The sequence below is a fragment of the Phyllostomus hastatus genome, unplaced genomic scaffold, assembly GCF_019186645.2.
Source record: "Phyllostomus hastatus isolate PE091 unplaced genomic scaffold, TTU_PhHast_1.1 phas_contig_36, whole genome shotgun sequence".
NCBI classification, from domain to species: Eukaryota; Metazoa; Chordata; class Mammalia; order Chiroptera; family Phyllostomidae; genus Phyllostomus; species Phyllostomus hastatus.
The window spans coordinates 3,275,841-3,299,857 of record NW_025333862.1 but is presented as its reverse complement, the minus strand read 5'-3'; positions in this window follow the sequence as shown (position 1 = coordinate 3,299,857).

Sequence of the window (24,017 nt, the reverse complement as noted above, 5' to 3'; positions counted from 1 at the left end):
TGAGCTTACTTATTCAAATTGTGCCCTAGGGAGGTGCACCTGTGTTTGGGGATGTGGAAAATGACATCTAGTTTTTTCTGTTTCGTGTACTTATCTGTTCCTGCCCCCTTCCTGCTATCAGGAGAGTACAAGCTTGTTCCCTGTTGATCCACAGCTGGTACCTCTTTGTTCCCCACAACACAAGGAAACAATAAGTGTACTGAATTGCGATGTGTTCCCTGGGAGAGTGCACAGCTAGATGGCTTCTTGGGGCAAAACTTTATTTTTATCACATAGGACTTTGTAGACAAATCATTCACTGGCAATAGATGGGTTTTGTGTATTTTTCTCTTGTGAAACAAGCTAGTTTTGGATTCACTGGGCATTCAAAAGGCCTGCAGAAGGATATAGGGAACTGAGCAGAGCCAAGCCCTGAGGAGGAGGCTGTGTGCTCCTTACAGAGGAGGATAAAGGGCTCAGGTTTTCAGCTCTCAGAAGGTTGTCCTTCCCAGACCAGCTGGCCTCTCAGAGGTGTGGCAGAGGGCAGGCATACCAGGCAGCTTTCCATCTAAAAGCCGCCTGACCTTGGCCAGCAATGTCAGTGGGCAAATGAAAATTTGTGGTGGGAAGCTCTTGCTAAATGCCCCACTATGCCAGGGAACAGAATGTCCTGGAAGACACCAGAGAGTTCTAGATCTAGCTTATCAAGCAGACCTAGAACTAGGATGAAGAGAGGCTTTGAATCTCCCTCTGAAGGTCCAGAGAAATGTCCTTGGTGTTGATCATTGCAACAAGAGTTACTCACCTGGAAAGCTCCCCAGGTGGTCTCTAGTGTAATGAGGGGTCAGGGGTTCAGGCTGATGTGTCAAACTCCTAGGTTCAAACCTGAGCCCAAACAAGCTACCTAATACTCTCTGTGCCTCTGTTTCTTCATCTCTCAAGTGGGAATTAAATAGTATGTGTCATATAGGATTATTTGTGCCCAGTGAGTTATCATGAGAAAGACCTTAAGAAACCACCTAGTCTACTTCTCTACCACTGTGTAGAGTCAGATTTTCTCTCTGGTTCTGAAACCTTTGAATCAGGCCAGCATATATATACGATAGATGAAGTCTATCCAGAATGTATCCAGCCATGTCATATGGAAAATAGAAACATTTATTGAAGAAGGTACAAGACACAAGAAACATTGTCCATAGGACAATGATGCCTCAGTCTGCTTCAAAGTAGGTGCCTTGGGACCTCACACAATTCCCCCAATCACCTTCAGCTGCTCTGTCATATTTTCCTGAATCTCATCATGGGTCTGAAATCTCTTCCCTTTCAAAGGTAATTTTAGTTTTGGGAAAAGCCAGAGGTCATAGGATGCCAAACTTTTGCTGTAGGGAGGCTGAGTCACCTGGCTGATTTGATGTTTTGCCAAAAACTCTGCACAAGAAGATGCATGAGCAGGCACATTGTTGTGATGAAGTTGCCAATCACCAGTTGCCCAAAGCTGCAGCCTTCTGAGTCATCTGAATAGTTTCTGTGGAGGAATGTTCAAACTTAACACAAAATTTGATGCAGATTCATTGTTCTACTCGCACATTTTGAATGCAATGCCACACAGTACACATGCTAACTCAACAGTGTCTACCACCCCCACAGTGACTAGTGCAGTGAAGTCGTCACTGTTCACACATGCACATTCCAGTCCACTCTCTTTGGCTGCCAGGTTACACCAATGTTGTGCAAACTGTTCTTATTATATTAACAATGGCTAGACTTTTTCTGGACAGACCTTGTATTATATTTTATTATATTTTCTGGACAGATATATATATATTTCTTCTGACCTTTAAACTCCAGGTTTGGCAAGAGGAGAATGCTCAGTTCCTTCTTTGTGGATGAAAACCCCATCAGATCATACCAGTTGTTCTCCACCAATGTTGAGATGATAATAACTAGTCTGGGGATGAGGAGTGGAAGGTCTGAGAAGCTTTTAAGTATAAGAAACCTGCCTGTCCAAGTATCCCTAATTCGATTTATTCAATTTCCTCACCTGCCAAATACTTTTTTTAGTGATAGTGTTTATCTCCCAGAACTTCCACATTTATTGTTATTGAATCCTTACATCAATCCCACAGAATAGGCTGTAAAGATCTTACCAGAGGCCAGCTGGGTCTCCCATCTCCTGACTCCCTGTTCCAGCAGTCTACTCAGGAGTGATGAGGGTCCCATCCAGCTTGGGGTGGGGTTGGCTGAGGAAGCCTAGTGGTGGTTCCATGGGGGCAAAGTTCAGGGTTTCACAGTGATAAGGTGACAGGTTGATTTGGTGGGTTATTTGGGGGCAGATACTATACAGAAAAAGGGCTCATCCTTTCCTCTCTTCAAACATTCTCACGCAGAGTCTAGGGAGTACGTTATACTATTAATGATAGAGCCAAGCAACCTGCTAGCCTGCAAACAAAAAATTCCAGGTGCCTCAGGGTGGTACTGCTGGCCTGGACATCCAGAGAACCACCTAGGTCCAGATTTACCCTGAACTGAGTCTGTGCGTCTGTCTGGAGGTCAAGCACAAAAGCTTGCTAGTTATACCTTAGTAGGGAACCTGTTGGTAACAGCCCTAGTTCTATAGCATGGAGCTGGAGGGCAGGAGGTCTGCCGCCAACTTGAGGGTCTCAGTCCCCCTTGAATATAAAGTGAGGGTGCTGGGCCAACTGTACCTAAGGTCCCTATGAGTTTGGACAGGCTGTGATTAACTTCTCTATGCAAAATTATCTCAATTCTTTCCATCTTTGGTCATTTTTGGTCATTTGCCTTCAGTTTATTGGTCTTATTTACATCCTTTTAAAGTGTTTTTTTTTCTTATTTAGTTCAATTCAACATTCTCCAAGCAACTATTATATGCCAGACCTTAAGCTGGGTGCTGGAAAGTCAGTGGTGTCCCAGATTGCTGTTTTCAAGGTGCTTCCCATCTAGTGGGGGGACAGGCAAACCAGTAATGATACCAGGGTCTCTGGAAGCCCCTGGGGGACAGATAGGATCTCCCCGAGGAGACTTAAATCTGAGAAGACACTCACCCCCTTTTAGAAGAAAGGGGAGGGGAGACTAACCTTCAAAAATCACCTCTCTTGGCGAAACATTGTGCTAGATAACTTATATATGCTATTTTATTCATTTCATCCTTATAGGAACTATTAGAGTAGGTATTAAGCCCATTTTACAAGGGGAAAAAAAAACTAAGATTCAGGTGCTTAAAGCCAGACTCTGTGTTACAGCTGAGATTCAAATTCAAGTCTGCCTAACTCCAGAGCCTATTCTCTTTTCCACCCAAATGGCAGGCTGTGAAGGGCACAAGTAGTTGACACTCCGAAAACCACTTAGGGTTTGGGCACTGCTGGCTTTCTCTGAGTCCTTTTTCCTCCCTGTGGCCAGCAGGAGAACTGCTGCTTTAAGAGAGATAGCCCCTTCTCAGAGGGGTTGGTTTCCATTCATTTTTAATAGCCCCACTGCTGTGGTTTTCCCTGCCTCCTTCATACTAGCCAGGGAGTTTCTCTGCAACTGAGCACCATGCTCTGGACTGTCCATGTTTAATAGCACCAAGAATTTTATCTGTTACTCAGGTTGTTTAGATTAGCCTGGCACAGAGACCTGGACTTGGAAAGTTAGCAGATGGCAGATTCATCAGTCACCTTTGTGCTTGTAGAGGGAGGAGAGATTATTGGAACCAAAGGGGTGAGAGGAAGGGTGATATGAGGGTAGGGGTGGTGGGGGTGGTAGGAGAGGCACTAAAATGGGGACAGAGCACCCAGCAGCACATCTGTGTGTCTCTGGCCATTGTCTCCACTCTGCCTCTTATCGATGATTTCCAGTAGCAATAATGCAGGGTCTGCTCACTGCCCACTCTCAGCCTTCCTGGGAGACCCAAAACATGGGGTGGGAGGGAGCAGTAATGAGTGGATAAATTTCTGTAGGGCTTAAATGCAGATTTCCTTTGGGCCCACTCTGGTGTCTCCTGCGCATCTGAATTTCTGCTTATTTTCAGAGAGAAAACAGCAATATTTGTCATTCATTTTTTTAAAAGATTTTATTTATTTTTAGAGAGGGGGGAAGAGAGGAAGAAAGAGAAGAAGAGAAACATCAATGTGTGAGAGATACATTAATCGGTTGCCTACTTCCAACTGGGGACCTGGCCCGCAACCCAGGCATGTGTCCTGACTGGGAATCGAACTGGTGACCTTTCCTGTCACAGGCTGGCACTCAGTCCACTGAGCCATACCAACCAGGGCAATATTTTTCATTCTTATGAACTACTGAAAATAGGAACTTTGAGTGCTCAAGGAACATAGGCAAGTTGCAAAGGTCACAGTTACCATACCTTCAGCAGAACCCCACCATATACCTGTGAGCTGGGGGTCCTCATGCCCTGGATCCTGGCTCTGTAGTACCTTGAATGGGATGCACAGGTTCTAGTCCCTTTCCTACAGGCCATGAAATGCTTGGAGCAGATAGTCAATATCTATTTGGGGAGTAGAATGTCATGGTTCAAACAGAGCTCCAGAGGCCACTCAGATGTTATTTACAGACCTTGTCTAATGAACTGGCCTCTGAGCTGGGAGATAGGGAATGGACATGCTGCCTTGTCCAACTTCTCCTGCTTTCTGACTTTCTTATACCTTGTTACAATTACTCAACTTCCCACCTTCTTTCTACTCAGGAGTACCTGGTTCTTCTATATCTGAGGTATAACTCACAGCTGGGAGCCTGGATAGAGTATTCTAGGGACAGAGGTAGGGGCTTGGGAGTGGGGTAGAGGGCTCACCAAAGGACCAAGAGGGGTTCCTAGTCATGGGGGTGGGGGCAGCAGGAAGGGGCATACAGCTCCCATGAGTTGGATAGACATGGCCGTGTCCTATAGGAGCTACCACTCTGGTGGGAGTTAAAATAAAAGAGGGCAGGATCCTTTTGTAGGAAGATTTCTGTGTGGTGGTGGGGGTGGAGGTAGGCAACAAGACAGGTAATGGTGATTTCATAATTATTTCACTCCTAATTCAAATGGGAGGAAAACTGGTTGAACAGATCAAAAATGGTCAGCATATGAAACAAATGTTTACAAAGCCCAGAACGTTGACCCCTAGGTTGGTTTTCTGAATGTTGAACTTTTAGATAGTGAAATCTGAAGGACATTCCTGAGAACTCATGCTATCAAGATTAAAGGCATGATAAAGGTGGAACTGGGTCTCTCTGCTCCAAAAAACTGAGGCTACCTCAGATGTTCCTGGGGTTTCCATGCTGATGAAATCCCTCTTCCTGATCTTTTTACTCTTTAGCATAAATGCTTGGCCTCCCCAACAACCACTTCATAGCCTTTAACCCCCAAATAGCACAGGCCCTAATATGTATGCACTATGTATAAAAAGAGTCCTTATCTCAAAATGTTATGAGAATTAAATGAGATAATCCATGTGAAATACTGAAAACAGCACTTAGCGCCCAGTATACACTCAAAAACTGTCACCTATGGTTACCAGAAGTAGTAATAAGAGGAAAAATGTGGGCAATTTAGCTCCAACATTTGTGTGTAGTCCCTCAGTCCACATTTAAGCCTCATATTAAAGTAAACCTGCCTATTGAGCCCCTCTAGCTGTAGCATATACCAAGCCCTGACTATAACTATATTCTGTGTGTTTTTCTTTCATAAAGCCACAGATTTGTGACTTACTGAGCACCTACCATGTTCTAGGTATTGGCAAATAAAGGTGAATCAGATGGGGTCAGTATGGTCAACAAACTTGCAGTCCATGTAGGGAGGCAAGAATCTCTGTGAAGAGTCCACTGACCACACAGTAGCCCACCTGGCCATTGAGTGCTCAGATGATAGGATGGGCCCTTGGTGTTCCTGAGAGCCCAGAGAAGGAGTCAGGCCTAGAGCAGCCTAGGAAGGCCTGCTGGGTGAAGGGGGCCAGAGGATTGGTAGGAGTTGTAAAGGCAACAGGGAGGAAGTTTTGGGAGAGGGGAAGTGTGCAGCTTGTCTTAGGCTCCATTGCAATGTGTCCCTACTGTGTGAAAACTGGTTTAACATCAGATCAAAAGGCAGAAGATGCCTATGTGGTTTATTGTCAGTTCTAGGCACTGGAGATACAATTGTGAATAAAGCAGACAGAATATCCATTCCTGGTATGTCAGATGGGGTGGGGTGCAGTGGATAAGTGTGATGAATAAGTGGACTATGTTAGATTGCCTTGCAATTAAGTGTTAAGCAGGAAAACAAAGTGAGGGAAGGAGTGGGAGTTCAGACAGGGTAGCTGGAATGTGAGAAGGCCATAGTCCCGGTCGCAAGGAGGTCACCATCTGATGGGTGGCTCTCATATGAGTATAGTGAAGAATCTCCTGGTGGACCTATAGAATGCAGATGTCCAGGCCCCACCTCAGAGAGTCCAATTTAGCAGGCCTGGGGTCTGGCTCAGAAACATAACACTACAAATTCACTCTAAGGAGCACTGCTTTCTGAAATGGAAACTAAGTCCAAGAAGGATGGCACTGATTTTTCTGCTGGGAAGACCCTGTGGGAAGTCCCAAGAAAGCTGGACAAAGGGCAGCTACAGGCAGTGTCACTTCCCCGTCTAGCTGCAGGGCATGTTCACATGCTACTCCCTCTTCCCCCAGGCCTCAGCCTTGTGTCCATTTCATCCAGATAAAAGGAGGAGCTTGGAGTCCCCAGCCCCATACTCTGCCAGATACAGCTGGGTTGAACTGGAAGAAGAGGAAAATCCAGTCTGAGGACAGAGCATGGTTTGAGATTCTGCCTCCTGAGTCATAGTACTGACAGCCCAGGGGCAGCGAGGAGTGGCCCAAGCCCAGCCCAGATGCTGCTGTCCCAGTATTTTACAGCAATCTGAATCCTTCTCTTTACCCTCACCTTTGCAGTCATGACACCAAGCTCTTACAATGGAGGGGAAATGTACTCTAGCAAAACTTCTTGGAATGATATATTTGTTCAGCAATGTACTAACTGAGAACTTACTTTGTGCCAGCCATTATGCTAGATGTTGGGGTATGGCAGTGAGCAAAACAGGCAAAACCCCTTCTGTCTTAGAGCTTACATTCTATGGGGGACACAGAGAGTGAATAAGATAATAAATAAAAAATATGTTTTTATTAATGATAAAGACTATTAAAGAACATGTATATTTCTATTAATGATAAAGTCTAATAAAGAGGGAAGTGGGATAGAAAGGGTCTCTGGTGAATGTATTATTGAAAGTTTAAATGGAATGACTAGTGAGGGACTCATGGAGAAGGTGACTTTTGAGTGAAGTCTTTAGTAAGAAAGGGAGGTGTGAGGATTTCTGGGGGAATAGAAATCTAGGCACAGGGAATAGCAAGTGGAAAGGTCCTGGGGCCAAGAGGTATATGTCAGGTTTGAGTTATAGCATGCGATCCAGTGTGGTGATGGTGGGAGGGTACGGGGAAAGTGAGGAATCAGAGGTAGCAGGGACCAATTGGAAAGGGCCTCAAAGGCCATAGTGAGGATTTGGACTTTCACTCTCAGTGAGCTGGGGAAGCCAAAGAAGAAGTTTTAGCAGAAGAGTGACCTGACTGGACACACATTTTTAAGTGATAGCTTCAGGCAGCAGTGTTGAAAACAGATGAAGCAGGATGAGAGTGGAGGCAGGGAGACCAGGTAGAAGGTCATCAAAGTATATATGACTCTGGAAAGTACGGGTGTTTTGAATTGGACTGCTAGCAGTCAAAATGTAATAAATGGTTGGATGTTGTAAAGGAAAAGCCTACAGGATTTACTGATAGGCAAAATGTGAGCTGAGAGAAAAAATTATATGGCATGTGCCAGGTGCTATGTGAAATCCTTTCTATGCAATATCACTAAAATTTCACAATAACCATATAAATGAGGTTCTGTTGTTATTTTCTCCTTTACAGATTAGGAAACTGACAGTTAAAGATGTTGGGATCTGCCCTGCCTGGTCTCAGGAAGCTGTAACCCCCGTGACTTAGGCTGAGTGAGAAACCTCCGGACCAGGAGCCACTAAGGAGACAAAACTTATTTCCCTGGCATGAACGCTGCCTGTTCTGTGCCTGGCCTCCTATGCTTGACCAGTTAGCCAATGACAGGTGAGATTTCCCATGGAGGGAATCGCCTAAGATAGTCATGATAACGAGGAGGCCCCAGGGAAGAGATTTGGGGGGCTCTGACCCCTTGGCTTTGTCAAAGCCTGAGTCCTTGTTCTTAGATGTGAGAAATCCAAGTTTCCTGGCGGCCTTTGTCTCCTCTGCTTGACTCAGGCCTGCGGAAATAACAGGGGCGGTGCAGTCCAGACCAGAGTCGGTGGACCCCCAGGGTAATCAGGCCTAGGACATAGAATATGCAGGATCCTGTGAGATCTGCTTGCTGAAGGATGTTATTAAATTAGAATATGAAGGCATAGGCAGTCAACAAAACTAGCTGTTAGGTCCTGTAGTTCTTTTAAATGATTAAAGTCCAAACTTTGCCTAGAATTCCAGTGGGAGTTCTGCCAGCACCTTTGAAAGTTACCTATTCCTTTTGATCTTTGCTGCCAGACTGTAAATCCACAAACTGTGTCTGTATTCTTAATAAAAAGCCTTCTCAGGTGGGGGCTCAGTGCACTCTCCACTAGAGAGAGTGGCTGTTCCGTCCCTATTTCCCCACAGGACCTGGTTGTCTCTGTGTATGTTTTTCTCATGTCTCAACGAGCCGTCTGCAGTGCTCCGCAATCACTGCAGGCCAGTGGTCATGTCATAAAGAGATTAAGTAGCTTGGAAAATCTTGTGGCTAGAAGCTGTAGAGCTAGTATTTAAACCCAATCTTTTACCTAAAGCAGACCCTAAGCTGTTAGCAGCTACATGGTAAAACTCACATGTATTTAGTTAACAATTCTCCATTGCATAGATACTCTGCATCAGACACTGGACTAGATGTTAAGGATGTAAAGATCAGTGAGACATAGTTCTTGACCTTGAAGGAGGCAGATATGAGTAGAAATAACAACAGCAAGATAGGTGTCAGAACTCTAAGCCCTCAGGTGACTGGGTAATTAAAGAATTAGCCCAAGAGGAAGAGGTGAGAAAAGGCACAGAGAGAAGATTATGTGTAGAGAGACTAATTAGGGCTCTGCCTGAAGAATAGGGAATGGAAAAACATTTCTGGCCAAGGAAACTGTGTGTGCCAGGGTCAGGGAGTAGAAAGCAGTCTGGTACAGTCAGAGAACTATACCTATAGTACTTTGGTTTGGGTGGTGTGTGAGGAGGCCTGGGAGTCAGAGGTGGGCTGGAGCAGTCAGGCATGCCCGGGAAAGAGCTAACCCTGGGGGCAAGGGGACATCACTGCAGGTTTTCAAGGCAGAGAGAAGCCATCAGATCTATTTTTCCTAAGATCTTCCTGGGTAGATGTCAGGGAGAAGAGGACATAGTTTTCACTATTTCAGGATGCTACCTGGGACATTTGGTAAGACATGAGAACATGCACATGTTTCCAGGGAACAGTACTTTCCTGAGTGTGCATGTCTATAAATATACTTAGTGCACTTGGCTGGAGTCTCACTTAGGTCAGTGACAGCATCTTGCCACACCCTCTGAGCTGCCACTGCTGCTTCCTCTCTTCTTCCTGGCAGGACTTAGCCTCGTAAGGCACTACATTTTACCACCTAACAGGTAGGGCCAGTATGTGACTCCTGTCTTATCATAATTTCCCAAGCACACCAAAGGGAGTGCTTACACTGCAACACAAAAGATGTGAGTTTGGCCAAAGGGAGAAATATGGAGACTCCTAAATCCAAGCTGAGCATGAACTGACTACCCAGTAGAGTGAGAAGTGAGATTTTAAGTGAAAACCTGACCCACATCCAATGGTTCAAGGGTCATGCCTTGTGCCCATACAGCTTCATAAGCCTTCAAGGCAGATTAGTGGAAAGAAATGGAGATAAAGACAGAAATATATGTGGTCTGTCCAGAGGGTATCCGGCCATGTCACATAAAAAATAGAGACATTTATTGAAGAAGATACATTGTATCTATGTATCTATATATAAGAAACATTGTATCCATTGTATCTATGTATCCACTATATCTACATATCTATGTATAGGAAACATTGTACATAGGACAATGATGCCTCCATCCCCTTCAAAGTAGGCACCTTGGTACCTCACACAATTCCCTCAATCACCCTCAGCTGCTCCGTCATATTTTCCTGAATCTCATCAGGGATCTGAAGTCTCTTCCCCTTAAAAGGTGATTTTAATTTTGGGAAAAACCAGAAGTCACAGGACACCAAATCTGTGCTGAAGGAAGGCTGAGTCACCTGGCCGATTTGATGTTTTGCCAAAAAACTCTGAACAAGATGTGATGATGAAGTTGCCAATTCACCAGTTGTCCATAGCCATAGCCCTCTGAATCATGTGAATAGTTTCTGTGAAGGAATATTCAAGCTTAATGAAAAATTTGATGCAGATTTGTTGCTCTACTTAGTCATTTGGAATGTGACAGCTACACCACACACCTGCTCACTCAATGGTGTCTACCATCCCCACTGCCTAGTGCAGTGAAGTTGTCATTGTACACGCACATGCATTCTAGTCCACTCTCCTTGGCTGCCAGGTTACACTGATGTCATGCAAACTGTTCCTGTTATATTAACAATGGCTGCATTTTTTCCAGATAGACCTCATATATCTACTTATACATTGTATATTCTCTCTCCATATATATATACATGAATATAAACACATGTAGGTACACACACACACATTTGTGTATGTATGGAGAGAGACAAAGACAGACAGGAAACAGGGACAGAGACAGACAGACAGACAGACAGGGACAGACGGATAGGGCAACCAAATGTGGATTTTAACCATTATAATCTTCAAGGCCCCAGCTTGGACAGACCTACTAAAAATAGTACATAGAATTAATGTGATATGCAGTGGAGTCCAGCCCAGCTCTCCTTCCACATCCCCAGCTCAGAAATTTGTACCAGTTTTTCCCTTGTCAGCCCTGGAGAAAAACATAAAAACAGAGGGACAGTGAAACAGGTAAAACCCAGACTCACAGGAATTTACACAAAGGAAAAGTCCATCCCTGAGGGCTTACTAACTCCTTCTATGCCCCATGAAGGGGGAGCCCAGGTTTTTGGCAGCTCTTCCTGAGGCTGAGCCCCATTCCAGCACTAAGGGCCTGGGTAGCGGAGTGTACTGAGCACCCACCTGCCCTCTGCAGTACAAGGACTTGGCATATCTCACAGAGCAGCTAAACTGAACGAGCATATCAGCCAAGCTATCCTCCTTGGCCTCCCAGCTCAGCAGTGGAGGGCAGGTGCCTCACTACTTGGGAGACAGCTGACTCCTGTTCCCCACATGACTTTAGAGTAAGGGAAATAATTCCTACCCTCGTGGGACCCAGTTTCCTCATCTGTACAATGGGAATAAAAACATCTGCTACTGTGTGATTTCACTTACATGTAGAATCTAAAAGAAAGAAACAAAAACAAAAAATTCAAGCTCATAGAGAACAGATTGGTGATTGCCCGAGGTGTGGGTGGGCAAAATGGGTGAAGGTAGTTGAAAGGTACACATTTTCAGTTAAAATATAAGTAAGTCCTAGGGATATAATAATGTAGACCATAGTGTCTCTAGTATATAATATTGTATTACATATTTGAAAGTTGCTAAGAGAGTAGATCTTAAATGTATCACAAGAAAAAATACTTTTGTCATAGGTATGCATGGATGTTAACTAGACTTATTGTGCTGATCATTTTACCACATATACAAGTATTAAGTCATTATGTTATACACCTCAATAAAATATTAAAATTAAATAAGCCTGCTCTCCCATCCTTCAGTTGATGAAGCTGAGACACAGAGAAGTGAGGTAACTGGCCCAAGTCACTGTCCTACCCAGGATTTGGACCCAGCAGCCTGGCTCAGGAGCCTGTGCCTTTAACTACATTTCTTCACTGTCTCTGTATCACCAGCATCAGTGAAGGACTGCTGCAGTGTGGCGGGGAAAGCTTTTGCTCAGGACTCCAATATATACTGAGTAGAATCGTTCACTTTGACTCTAAGCTTAAATTCCAATGCTTTCATTTGCAAAGACAGTGGCCTCCATGTTGAGCTTGGTGCAAATTTTTATGTTGCCCAAATGTTCAAGTGTAGAGTATACCACAGTATAGACTCCTGTTCTCCAGAGCCAGAGCAGTGCACCTGTGAGAATGAAGAAGGCAGCAAAATTCACAACATTAGGCAATTGAGATGGTTGAATACAATCTAGAATTTGGTAGACTTCTAATTAAACATTCAAAAAACCCCTTTGACTCTGTGGTTTAAGAATTATTAATAAAAGTTTCTGAAATACAAAACAAAAAGCCTTCATCAAAATAAAACAAATAATAACAAAACATTTGTTGTGCTTTCCTCCCAGGACTTCTATGAGCAGGGATTAGGGTACAGTCCTCAGAGGACTTTGTAAGCTGTCTTGGGCACCATGGGCACAAGGGGCCACCGTTCTGCCTGTTTCAGGCTGGTGCCTGCTTCCATTGCCCCTGACAGGCTCAGATTGCAGCTGGGATGGGGAGCAGGCTTGAATGTGCTTTTTTGGAGCTGTGCCTGAATTGGTATTCCCAAGAAGACATGCTGTGTATCTCAATGGGTTTATATACAGAGTGTGGAGAGACTGGGAGGTGGCTATTGGGGAGAATAAAATCTCTTCAGAAAGGCTCAGTTCCCTGCCCAACCAGGTTACCCATAGCCTTTTCTCCATTCACCCACCCCCAAATCTCCCTACTCAGTGGGGGCCCTCAGGCCTCCCGGTGAGAAACATTCTTGAGGGTTTCAGGGAACAGATCACTCTGTAGGGTGTCCTCCTTCCTTTCCCCTTTTCTCAGCTTCCATGCTCTGCCTGGAGTGGACACTTGAAAAGGGGGACCAGTGAGATTTTAGACACTGACTTGAGGGAAGACACAGGACAGGAGGCACACAAGTAGACCTACTTCAAATGCATGTAGGAAACCTCCCGTCACCCTGTTTGTGAAGTTGTTCTTCACCATCCATGGGCTCTAATGGTAATCTATGTATATGGTCTTGTCATCATTACACCCTAGTTACTGTTACTCCTGGATACATAGACAAAATCTCTAAACTTGAAGTTCATAAAACCCACATCACTATCGTGATAACAAAACAGTTACAGTTCATCAAGTCCTCCCACACGCTGAGTAAGGTATCAGACATCTTAAACATTTCAAGTCTAATCCTCCCACCAACCCTAGAGGTGACTGCACCCCAATTTGGGGAGGATGATCATATACTGGCCCTTCAGTATATGTTTAAAAGGGGGGCTCTGGGCTATCAGAAAGCAAGAAGAGAGCCACTAACTGTGCAGGAAGAAGGGCCTTGCACTTGGTCTACTTCACAGTTTGAGTTCATCCTCTCTGCCAGTATGGCTGCAGGCCCCTCTAAACAACCCTGAATCATCCTAGTTACAGTAGTGAGTAGCCTTCTCTGTTGTGGTTCCCTGCAGGGAGGACAACATTTCACCCTCAGGCTAGAAGCTGGGGCTGAAGCCATGCTCCACTACCTGCCCCTATCAGACTGACTGCACCTGGGCAGGATCCATTCTTGGGTCTCAGCAGGTGACCTAGCCCAGGCTGGTTGATCTGACTTGAGCGATTACTTGCTTCTGGGTAAGACAGTGATCTTGCTGACCTTTTGTTTTGTGTTTTGTTTTGCCTTCTTGTCCAAGAATCTAAAGACTGTTTTGCAACCTTTTGGCCTCTTTCCTCTGGCGAGAGAAGTGAGTAAAACTTCTTCTGTCCTGTGCCCCCAGTGTCCTGGAGAGCAGTACACAGGGTGGGGTTGCTGTAGGGAACACATGGCAGGGCTGCCTCCAGGGGAAATCTCAGGAGGCCACCCAAGTGGGTCTTCCTCATTGCAGGACCTACAGAGCAACTCTTTTCTGGGCCAAACACAGAGGTGAGTGCATCCAGACCCTTCCACAGCACCGGCAGCACCCTCTCCTAAGGACATGTCCTGCTTACTGATTGCAGGAGAAGCCCCTCCCATGGTTGAGGACAAAACCCAGAGACAAAAATAGGCATTACCCTATACTTAGAGGGCTCACAAGCTCATTTGGCCTCAAGTACTTCCACCCACACATACACCCAGAGGAAGTCAAATGTCAAGAAATGGTGACTAGCTTTAAATAATCACCATAATCTATTTTAGACCTCTGGGAACTCCGTGTCTTTTCTGAGCTGCAAGAGACACACCTTTCCTGGAGCAACACCTGTTGAGGCGGGACTTTCTCAACTCCCAGCCCTGCTCTGAACCAGGGCAGCTCAAAAACCAACACAGAGGCCTGCCTCCCCCTACTGGTGAGCCTGAGTACCTACACCAGGTTTGACCATCTCAAATGTGCCTGGGAAACTCCTCTGCAAAGCATTCTCTGATAAGAGTTCTTAATGTCTCTCTCTCTCTCTCATTTTCTTCCAGGGAGCCAGAGAGATTTACTTTAGTGCAGTGTTATAGGAATGATAAGGCTCAAAAAATCTATGACTCTCCATGGATCACACAGGAAGTTAGAACCTCCTTCACTGCAGATCCAATAAAGAGGCAGATGTGCCCACTGACTGTCACTAAGACTGCCAGACTCCCACAGGGGGACCTAACTGTGTACTCTCATCTCCATTGGCCAAGGCCTACTCTTCAGAATGTTCTCCCATTTCTGTTCTCCAGGCCTACTTAGTGAACATCTGGGCTAAAAGAACTGCTGATGTTCAATAGATATGCAGCCAGAGAGATGCAGTGGAGCAAGGTGGGCTAAGTGCCTAGTGGGTAGGGTCCCTGCTGTTGGAACTGGGGGTCCCTGAGAAGGAGCCTGCAATATCTCTCCCATTGGGAAACCTAACCAAGGAGGTAAAAGGCCTGTACTCAGAAAACTACACAACACTGAAGAAAGAAATCAAGGAAGACACAAACAAATGGAAACATATATCGTGTTCATGGATTGGAAGAATTAACATCATCAAAATGTCCATACTACCTGAAGCAATTTACAGATTCAATGCAATACCTATTAAAGTACTAATGGCATATTTCACAGACATAGAACAAACACTTCAAATATTTGTATGGAACCATAAATGACCCCAAATAACTGCTGCAATTTTGAGAAACAAGAGCAAAGTAGGAAGGATCACAACACCTGATACCAAACTGTATTACAAGGCCATTGTAATCAGAACAGTCTGATACTGGCATAAAAACAGGCACATAGACCAATGGAATAGAACAGAGAGCCCAGAACCCAAGTCTCTATGGTCAATTTATATTCAACAAAGGGGGCAGCAATATGAAATGAAGTAAAAATAGCCTCTTCAACAAATGGTGTTGGGAGCTCTGGACAGCTACATGCAAAAAAAAAAAAAAAAGAAAGAAAGAAAGAAAGAAACTTGAACACCAACTTACACCATACACAAAAATAAATTCAAGGTGGATAAAAGATTTAAATGTAAGTTGCAACACCATTAAAGTCCTAGAGGCGAACATAGGTGAGAAAATCTCAAATATTACATGAACCAATATTTTCACTGATATGTCCCCTAGAGCAAGGGACATAAAGAAAAAAATAAACAAATGGGATCTCATCAAAATAACAAGGTTCTGTATAGCTAAAGAAAACAGTATTAAAATAAAAAGAGAACCAACTGTATGGGAAGACATATTTGCCAATGATCCCTCAGACAAGGGTCGACCTCCAAAATATATCAAGAACTCACATGACTCCACTCTAAGAAGACAAACAACCCAGTTAAAAAAATGGGCAAAGGACTTGAACAGACACTTCTCCAAGGAGGACATACAGAGGGCTCAGAGACACATGAAAGGATGATGAGCATCACAAGCCATCAGAGAGATACAAATTAAAATCACAGTGAGATACCAATTCACACTGGTTAGAATGGCCATCATGAATAAATCAACAAAAAGTAAGTGCTGGTGAGGTTGTAGAGAAAAGGGAACCCTAGTACACTGTTGGTGGGAATGCAGACTGGTGCAACCTCTGTGAAAAACATCATGGAATTTCTTCAGAAAACTAAAAATGAAACTACTTTTTTTGCCCAGCAATTCCAGTGCTGTGATTATACTCTAAGAATCCCGAAATACCAATTCAAATGAACCTATGCACCCCAATGTTCACAGCAGCACAATTTACAATAGCCAAGTGTTGGAAGCAATCTAGGTGCTCATCAAGTAAATGAGTGGATCAAAAAACTATGGCACATTTACACAATGGAATTCTATGCAGCAGAAAGGAGCTCCTAGCCTTTGTGACAGCATGGATGGAACTGGAAAGCATTATGCTAAGTGAAATAAGCCAGGCAGTGAAAGACAAATACGATATGATCTCACCTTTAATGGGAACCTAATCAACAAAACAAACAAACAAGCAAAATATAACCAAAGACACTGAAATTGAGAATAGGCTGACAGTGACCAGATGGGAGAGGGGAGGGAATTTCAGGGGAAAAGAGGAAGGGTTTACAGGAATAAGTATAAAGGACACATGAACAAAAACAAGGGGGCGGGGTGGAAATGGGAGGGAGATGGGGAGGGCTGGGATAGGGGTAAAAGGCATAAAACTGTACTTGAAACAACAATAAAAAAATAAACTAACAACTGTTAGGCACACATAAAAAAAGATGAAAAAAAATCTCTCTCTCATTGAGGAGTTCTCACTCACAGAGGAGACAAGCCAGATGAGATTACCAAGAAGTCGCATTCCTGCCCCAAGCAGGGAGCAGTGCTGAATTTACAGATAGAGATTTAGTGGCCCCAAGGGTGAAGGTTGGAGGACTCCTGAAGCTGAGGCCAGGCTGGGTGCCTCAGTCTGGGAACAGGTGCCTTGGCCTACATCATGGCTTCCTTATGCAGAGAGTCCTATATTACCCTTCCCTCTATGCTCGGCATTTCCAGGACTATAAGGGGGTGCTTGCCTGTCCTTCTAGTAGGGGACCGCTCTTCCTCTTTGCTGGAGAACATAAAGGTTGAAACAGTGTCCAGGTCCTACTTCTTTTGGGTCTTGGCTACATTGGTCTCAGTTTTCCTGGACAGCCCTGGACTTCAGGCTGAAATGAATCCTGATGATTGTCTGCAGCCCACAGAGGAGTTTCTTTTTTATTTTATTTTTTATTGTTCAGTTACAATTGTCCACATTTTTCCCCATTAATATCCCCTGCCCTACCCACCCCCCAGCTCCCACATTCAATCTTCACCCCTGTTGTGTTTGTCCATACATCCTCTATACATGTTCCTTGACTTGACCTTTCTACTTCTTTCCCCTGTATTCTCCTTCTGTCTTCCCCCACCCCTTCACTGTCCATTTATTCTTTATTTCCATGTATCTGGTTCCATTTTGCTAGCTTGTTTGTTTTATTTATTAGGTTCCACTTACAGGTGAGGTCATATGGTATTAGCCTTTCACTGCCTGGCTTATTTCACTTGGCATAATGCTTTTCAGTTCCATCCATGCCGTTGCAAAGGGTAGGAGTTCCTTCTTTCTTTCTGCTACATATAATTCCATTGTATAAATGTGCCATAGTTTTTTGATCCATTCATTTACTGATGGGCACCTAGGCTGTATCCAGCACTAAGCTATTGTAAATTGTGCTGCTATGAACATTGGGTGCATAGGTTCTTTTGGATTGGTGTTTCAGGGTTCTTAGGATATAATCCTAGCAGTGGAATTGCTGGGTCAAAAGGCAGATCCATTTTCAGTTTTCTGAGAAAATTCCATACTGGTTTCCATAGTGGTTGTACCAGTCTGCAATCCCACCAACAGTGCATTAGGGTTCCCTTTTCTCCACAACCTCTCCAACACTTGTTGTTTGTTGCTTTGTATAAGCAACTGGCTGTTCTAACCAGTGTGAATTGGTATCTCACTGTGATTTTAATTTGTATCTCTCTGATGGCTTGTGATGCTCATCATCCTTTCATGTGTCTCTGAGCCCTCTGTATGTCCTCCTTGGAGAAGTGTCTGTTCAAGTCCTTTGCTCATTTTTTAATTGGGTTGTTTGTCTTCTTAGAGTGGAGTCATGTGAGTTCTTGATATATTTTGGAGGTCGACCCTTGTCTGAGGGATCATTGGCAAATATATTTTCCCATATAGTTGGATCCCTTTTATTTTGCTGATGTTTTCTTTAGCTATACAGAAGCTTGTTATTTTGATGGAGTCCCATTTGTTTTTATTCTTTCCTTTATGTCCCTTGCTCTAGGGGACCAATGAGAATGAAAATATTGCCACATGGAATATCTGAGATTTTCCTGCCTATGTTGTCCTCTAGGACTTTTATGGTGTCATAACTTATATTTAAGTCTTTTATCTACTTTGAATTTATTTTTGTGCATAGTGTCAGTTGCTGGTTGAGTTTCATTTTTTTGCATGTAGCTGTCCAGAGCTCCCAACACCATTTGTTGAAGAGCCTATTTTTACTCCATTTTATGCTGCTGCCCCCTTTGTTGAATATTAATTGACCATAGAGACTTGGGTTTATTTCTGGGCCCTTTATTCTGTCCCCCTGATCTATGTGTCTGTTCTTATGCCAGTATCAGGCTATTTTGATTACAGTGGCCTTGTAATATAGTTTGATATCAGGTATTGTGACCCCTCCTACCTTGTTCTTCTTTCTTACAATTGCTGAGGCTATCAGGGTCATTTACAGTTCCATAAATTGTTTGAAATGCTTGTTGTATATCTGTGAACTATGTCATTGGTATTTTAATAAGGATTGCATTGAATCTATAAATTGCTTTGGGTAGTATGGAAATTTTGATGATGTTAATTCTTCCAATCCATGAACATGGTATATATTTTCATTTGTTTGTGTCTTCCTTAATTTCTGTCTTCAGTGTTGTGCAGTTTCCTGAGTACAGGTCTTTTACCTCCTTGAGTAGGTTTATTTTTAGGTACTTTATTTTTCTTGTTGCTATATCAAGTGGGATTTTTTCCTGATTTCTATTTTTGATATTTCATTGTGAGTGTACAAAAATGCCTTTGATTTCTGGATATTGACTTTGTATTCTGCTGTTTTGCTAAATTCACTTATGAAGTCAAGCCATTTTTTGGTGGAGTCTATAGGGTTTTCTATGTACACTATGATGTCAACTGCACACAATGACAATTTTACTTCCTCCTTTCCAATTTGAATGCCTTTTATTTTTTTTGTTGTCTAATCACTGTGGCTAGGACTTCCAATACTATATTGAATAGAAGTGGTGAAAGCGAACACCCTTGTGTTGTTTCTGATCACAGTGGGAAAGCTTTTAGATATTGCCCATTGAGTATGACATTGGCTGTATGTCTCTCATGTATGGCTCTTATTATGTTGAGGAATGCTCCCTCTATTCCCACTTTGCTGAGTGTTTTTATCATAAATGGGTGCTGTACCTTACCAAGTGCTTTTTCCTCATCTATTGATATGATCCTGTGATATTTGCCTTTCCTTTTATTTAAGTGATGTATTATATGTGTTAATTTAGGAGTATTGTACCATCTTTGCACTCCTGGATGAATCTCACTCGATCACGGTGTATAATCTTCTTAATGTATTGCTGGATGTGGCTTGCCAATATTTTGTTGAGGAATTTAGCATCTATGTTCATTGGCTACAGTGGTATTGGCCTATAGTTTTTTTCTTTGTTGTGTCTTCATTGGTTTTGGAATTAGGATGATGCTGGCCTCATAAAAGGAGTTTGGCAATCTTCCTTCTTGGAGTTTTTGGAATAATCTGAGGAGGATTGGGGTTAGCTCTTCCTTAAATGTTTTGTAAAATTCTCCTGTGAAACCATCCAGTACAGGGCTTATGTGTGCAGGGAGTTTTTGACTACTGCTTCAATTTCACTAGCTTTTATTGGTCTGTTCAAGCTTTCTGCTCCTCCTTGATTCAGTTCTGGAAGACTATATGTTTCTTGGAATTTGTCCATTTTGCCAGGTTTTCAAATTTTTTGCATATAGTTGTTCATAGTAATTTCTTACAATCCTTTGTATTTCTGTCATATTTGTTATAATTTCTCCTCTTTCATTTCTGATTTTATTTATTTGGGTCCTCTCTTTTTTCTTGAAGAGTCTGGTTAAAGGCTTGTTGATTTTGTTTATCTTTTCAAAGAACCAGCTCCTGGATTTGTTGATCCTTTGAATTGTTCTTTTAGTCTCTATGTCATTTACTTCTGCTCTGATCTTGGTTATTTCCTTCCTTCTACTCACTCTGGGCTTTGTTTCTTGTTGTTCCTTCAATTCTTGTAGATGTAGGGATAGGGTATTTATTTGAAATGATTCTCTTTTTTTTGGATAGGCCTGTATTACTATGAACTTCCCTCTCAGGACTGCCTTCATTGTGTCCCACTGATTTTGAACTGTTTTGTGTTCATTTTCATTTGTTTGTAAAGACTTTTTGATTTCTTCCTTGATATCATTCTCAACACATTCATTGTTTAATAGCATGCTATTCAATCTCCATGAATTTGAATGTCTTTGAGTTTTTTCCTTGATGTTGTTTTCCAGTTTCAAGACCTTGTGGTCCAAGAAAATGCCTGATATAATTTCAATTTCTTGAATTTGTTGAAGCTTGTTTTGTGTCCTCTCATGTGGTCTGTCTTTGAAAATATCCCATGTGCATTTGAAAAGAATATACATTTTGTTTCTTTGGGATGAATGGTTCTATATATATCTGTTAAGTCCATTTAATCTAGGGTAGTGTTCAATGCCACAATACCCTTGTTGATATAATGTTTGGAGGATCTATCCATTGTTGACATTGGGGTGTTACCATGCCATAAGTGTGTTGCTGTCTTTCTTGAACTCCTCCAAGATTGTCCTTATATATTTGGCTGCTCCCATGTTGGGTACATATATGTTCACAATGTTTATGTGTTCCTAATGGATTCTTCCCTTGAGCATTATGAAGTTTCCTTGTGTGTCTCTTTTTATGGACTTTGATTTGAATGCTATTTTGTCTGATACGTGTATTGTTATCCCAGCCTTTTTTTATGTCTATTTTCTTGGAATATTTTTTTCAGCCCTTCACTTTTAGTCTGTGTAGGTCTTTTGTTCTGAGGTGGGTCGTTTTTAGGCAGCATATGTGTGGGTCATGTTTTCTTGCCCATTCAGCTAGCCAACATTTTTTGATTGGAGCATTTAATCCAATTACACTTAAGGTTATTATTGATAGGCACTTATTGCCATCTCCCCCCTTTCTACCTGGGTTCCTCTCTCTCACTCTTTTTATTTTTAAATTAGACTCTTTAGCATATCTTGCAACATTGCTATGAAGGAGTTGTATTCTTCTAGCCTTGTTTTGTCTGTGAAACTCCTTAATTCACCTTCTGTTTTAAATGAGAGCCTTGCTGGGTAGAGTTGTCTTGGTTGCAGGCCTTTGCTTTTCATTACTTGGAATATTTCTTGCCATTCCCTTCCGGTTTGTATTGTTTCTGTTGAGAAGTCAGCTGCTAGCCTTATCAGGCTTCCCTTGTATGTTACTTTCTGTTTGTCCTTTGCTGTCTTTAACATTCTCTCTTTGTTTTTGAACTTTGTCAGTTTATATATGATGTGTCTTGAAGTGGGCCTCTTTCAGTTCATCTTAATTTCGACCCTCTGTGCTTCCTGGACTTGTGTGACTTTTTCTGTCATCAAATTAGGGAAGTTTTTTCATCATTACTTTTTCAAACAGGTTTTCTACCCCTTGCTCTTCTTGTCCTCTGTTATCCTTACTATTATTATGTTTCATGTTGTCCTGCAGTTCCCATAGCCCTTCTTCATTCTTTTTGAGTCTTTTTTTCCTTTTCTTGCTCTTTCTGGGAAATGTTTTCTACCTTATACTCCAGCTTACTGGTTTGATCCTCTACTTCATGTAGTCTGCTTTTGATTCCTTCTACTGTATTCTTCAATTCAGAAATTGTATTCTTTATTTCCCCCTGCCTCTGTTGTAGTTTGCAGTAAGTTCCTTGTAGCTTCCCTCTAGTTTTTCGTAATTTTTACTGGACTCATTGAGCTTCCTTGTAACCATTGTTTTGAACTTAATATCTGATAGTTTACTTGCCTCTATTTCATTTAGCACTGTTTCTGGGAATGCCCCCTTTCCTTTCAATTGGGGGTTGTTTCTTTGTCTTCCCATTATTTGTGAGATTCTTCTTGTTTGCTTCTGCTTCTTAAATTGATCTGATTTGACTCCCTGGCTTTGTGGTATGAACTTCTATGGCAGGAGACCTATGTGATTCAGTGGTACAGTCTCCTCAATCTCCAGAATTTGATGCTGGGATACCGTTTATGCCATTTATGTTGGCTCTCTGGATGTAATTGGGTTTTGATTGTTGTCAGATCATTCTTTAGTGGCTCATTTTCTCCAGCTGGTTGACTGAGGGTCACTCTGCCCACCACATCTTGTATGCTGTTATGCAGGTGCTATCAGAGCAAAAAACACAAAGCTCAGGAAATAAACCCATACTTGCCAAAATAACTTCCACCTGAAAATGCCACTATCAACAGCAAATGAATCAGTATTTATAAGTGTGTAAGGAGATTAAGACCATTATAAGAAAGGAGAGTAATTATGAGATGACCTACTGAAAGAAAAATAATTTTGAGAGGGTAGAGGGAGGAGCACTAAGAGTTGCCAATTGGAGCAATGTGAAGAGAGAAAGTAAAATTTACAACATTCACAAAAAAACAGAATGAAGAAGGGAGAATGGGGTAAAAGAATGGAAGCATATTGTATTAATTTAAACAAAAATGAAAATAAAATAAAATAAAGTGAGGGAGAGAAAAAAAGGAAAAAAGTAAATAAATAAATAAATAAATAGGAACCAAATTGAAGAGAAAGATTCACCACAGCACTATTAACAACAAATGAGATAAAATTAATACAGGAGGTATGGGAATAAGAGGCAAAAAAGAAAAAAAAAAGCTTAAAAGATGTCTGGAGGAAATGGAAGTGATTTTGACATGACAGAGGGAGAGGGAACACTGAGTGAGGAACAAAAATCAGGTTAATACAGATATAAATTAAAATTTGAGATGAAAAGAAAAAGAAAAAAAAGGTAGGATGAAAGAGAAAAGAAACAACAGGCCAAGACAGGGCAAAATTAAAGTTTGAGACAAAAGAAAAGTAGGAGAGGGGACTGGCAAAATCTGAGATTTGAAATATGAAATTAGTGAAGATCTAGAGATAAAGTTGAAAAAATGCAATGACAACTACCCTATCCATAACCAATGACCAAAGATTGCTAAAGGTGAAGAGAGAACATGGGTATTTTAAGAGCAGGAAAAAGAATGTGAGATGACCATTGATAAGAAAATTGGTTTTGAAAGACTGGTTGAGGAAGAAATAGTAAGAATGTGGAGTGGAAACAAGTTGTATCAAGAGAGAAAACAAAATTTAGAATGAAAATAATAACAGGTAAGAAGGTAAAATGTGGTAAGAGAATGGAGGGGCAAAATACATGAATTGAAATAAACTATAGTATAAAACATATTGACTTAATATTCACAAACTTGAAGGATAAGAAATGAATGTTAAAAAGCTATGCAGGAAAGAAAATATCTCAAATCATGAAGACCATAGTGGATTTCATCTTGGTAGCATCTAGTATTCACCACCATTTTTTCTTTCTGGATTTGCCTCTGGTGATGCCAGATGGTGACCCTGTCTGACCTTAGGCAGCCTGTTTAAGACTACTAGGAATCTATTGTCTATGGCTGACTCCTTCAGTTGTTTCTGGTCACCCTGCACTCAGAAGTCAGGTTTAAGCACCACAGGGAAGAGCAGAATCCCTCCTGGGGTCAGAGCTATTGTTTCCCTTCAGGCTGCTGCCACTTGGAGGGGAGTGGTCTGCCTGAGCAAGATGGCTGCTGCAGTATGGGGGATGACTCAGCTTGGGGATCCCAGTGGTTACTCAGTTCTCTCCCCAGTCTCTCTTCAAATGTCTTTAGTCCACTTAGCCCCCCTTTGCCAGAGCCCAGGTAAGTGG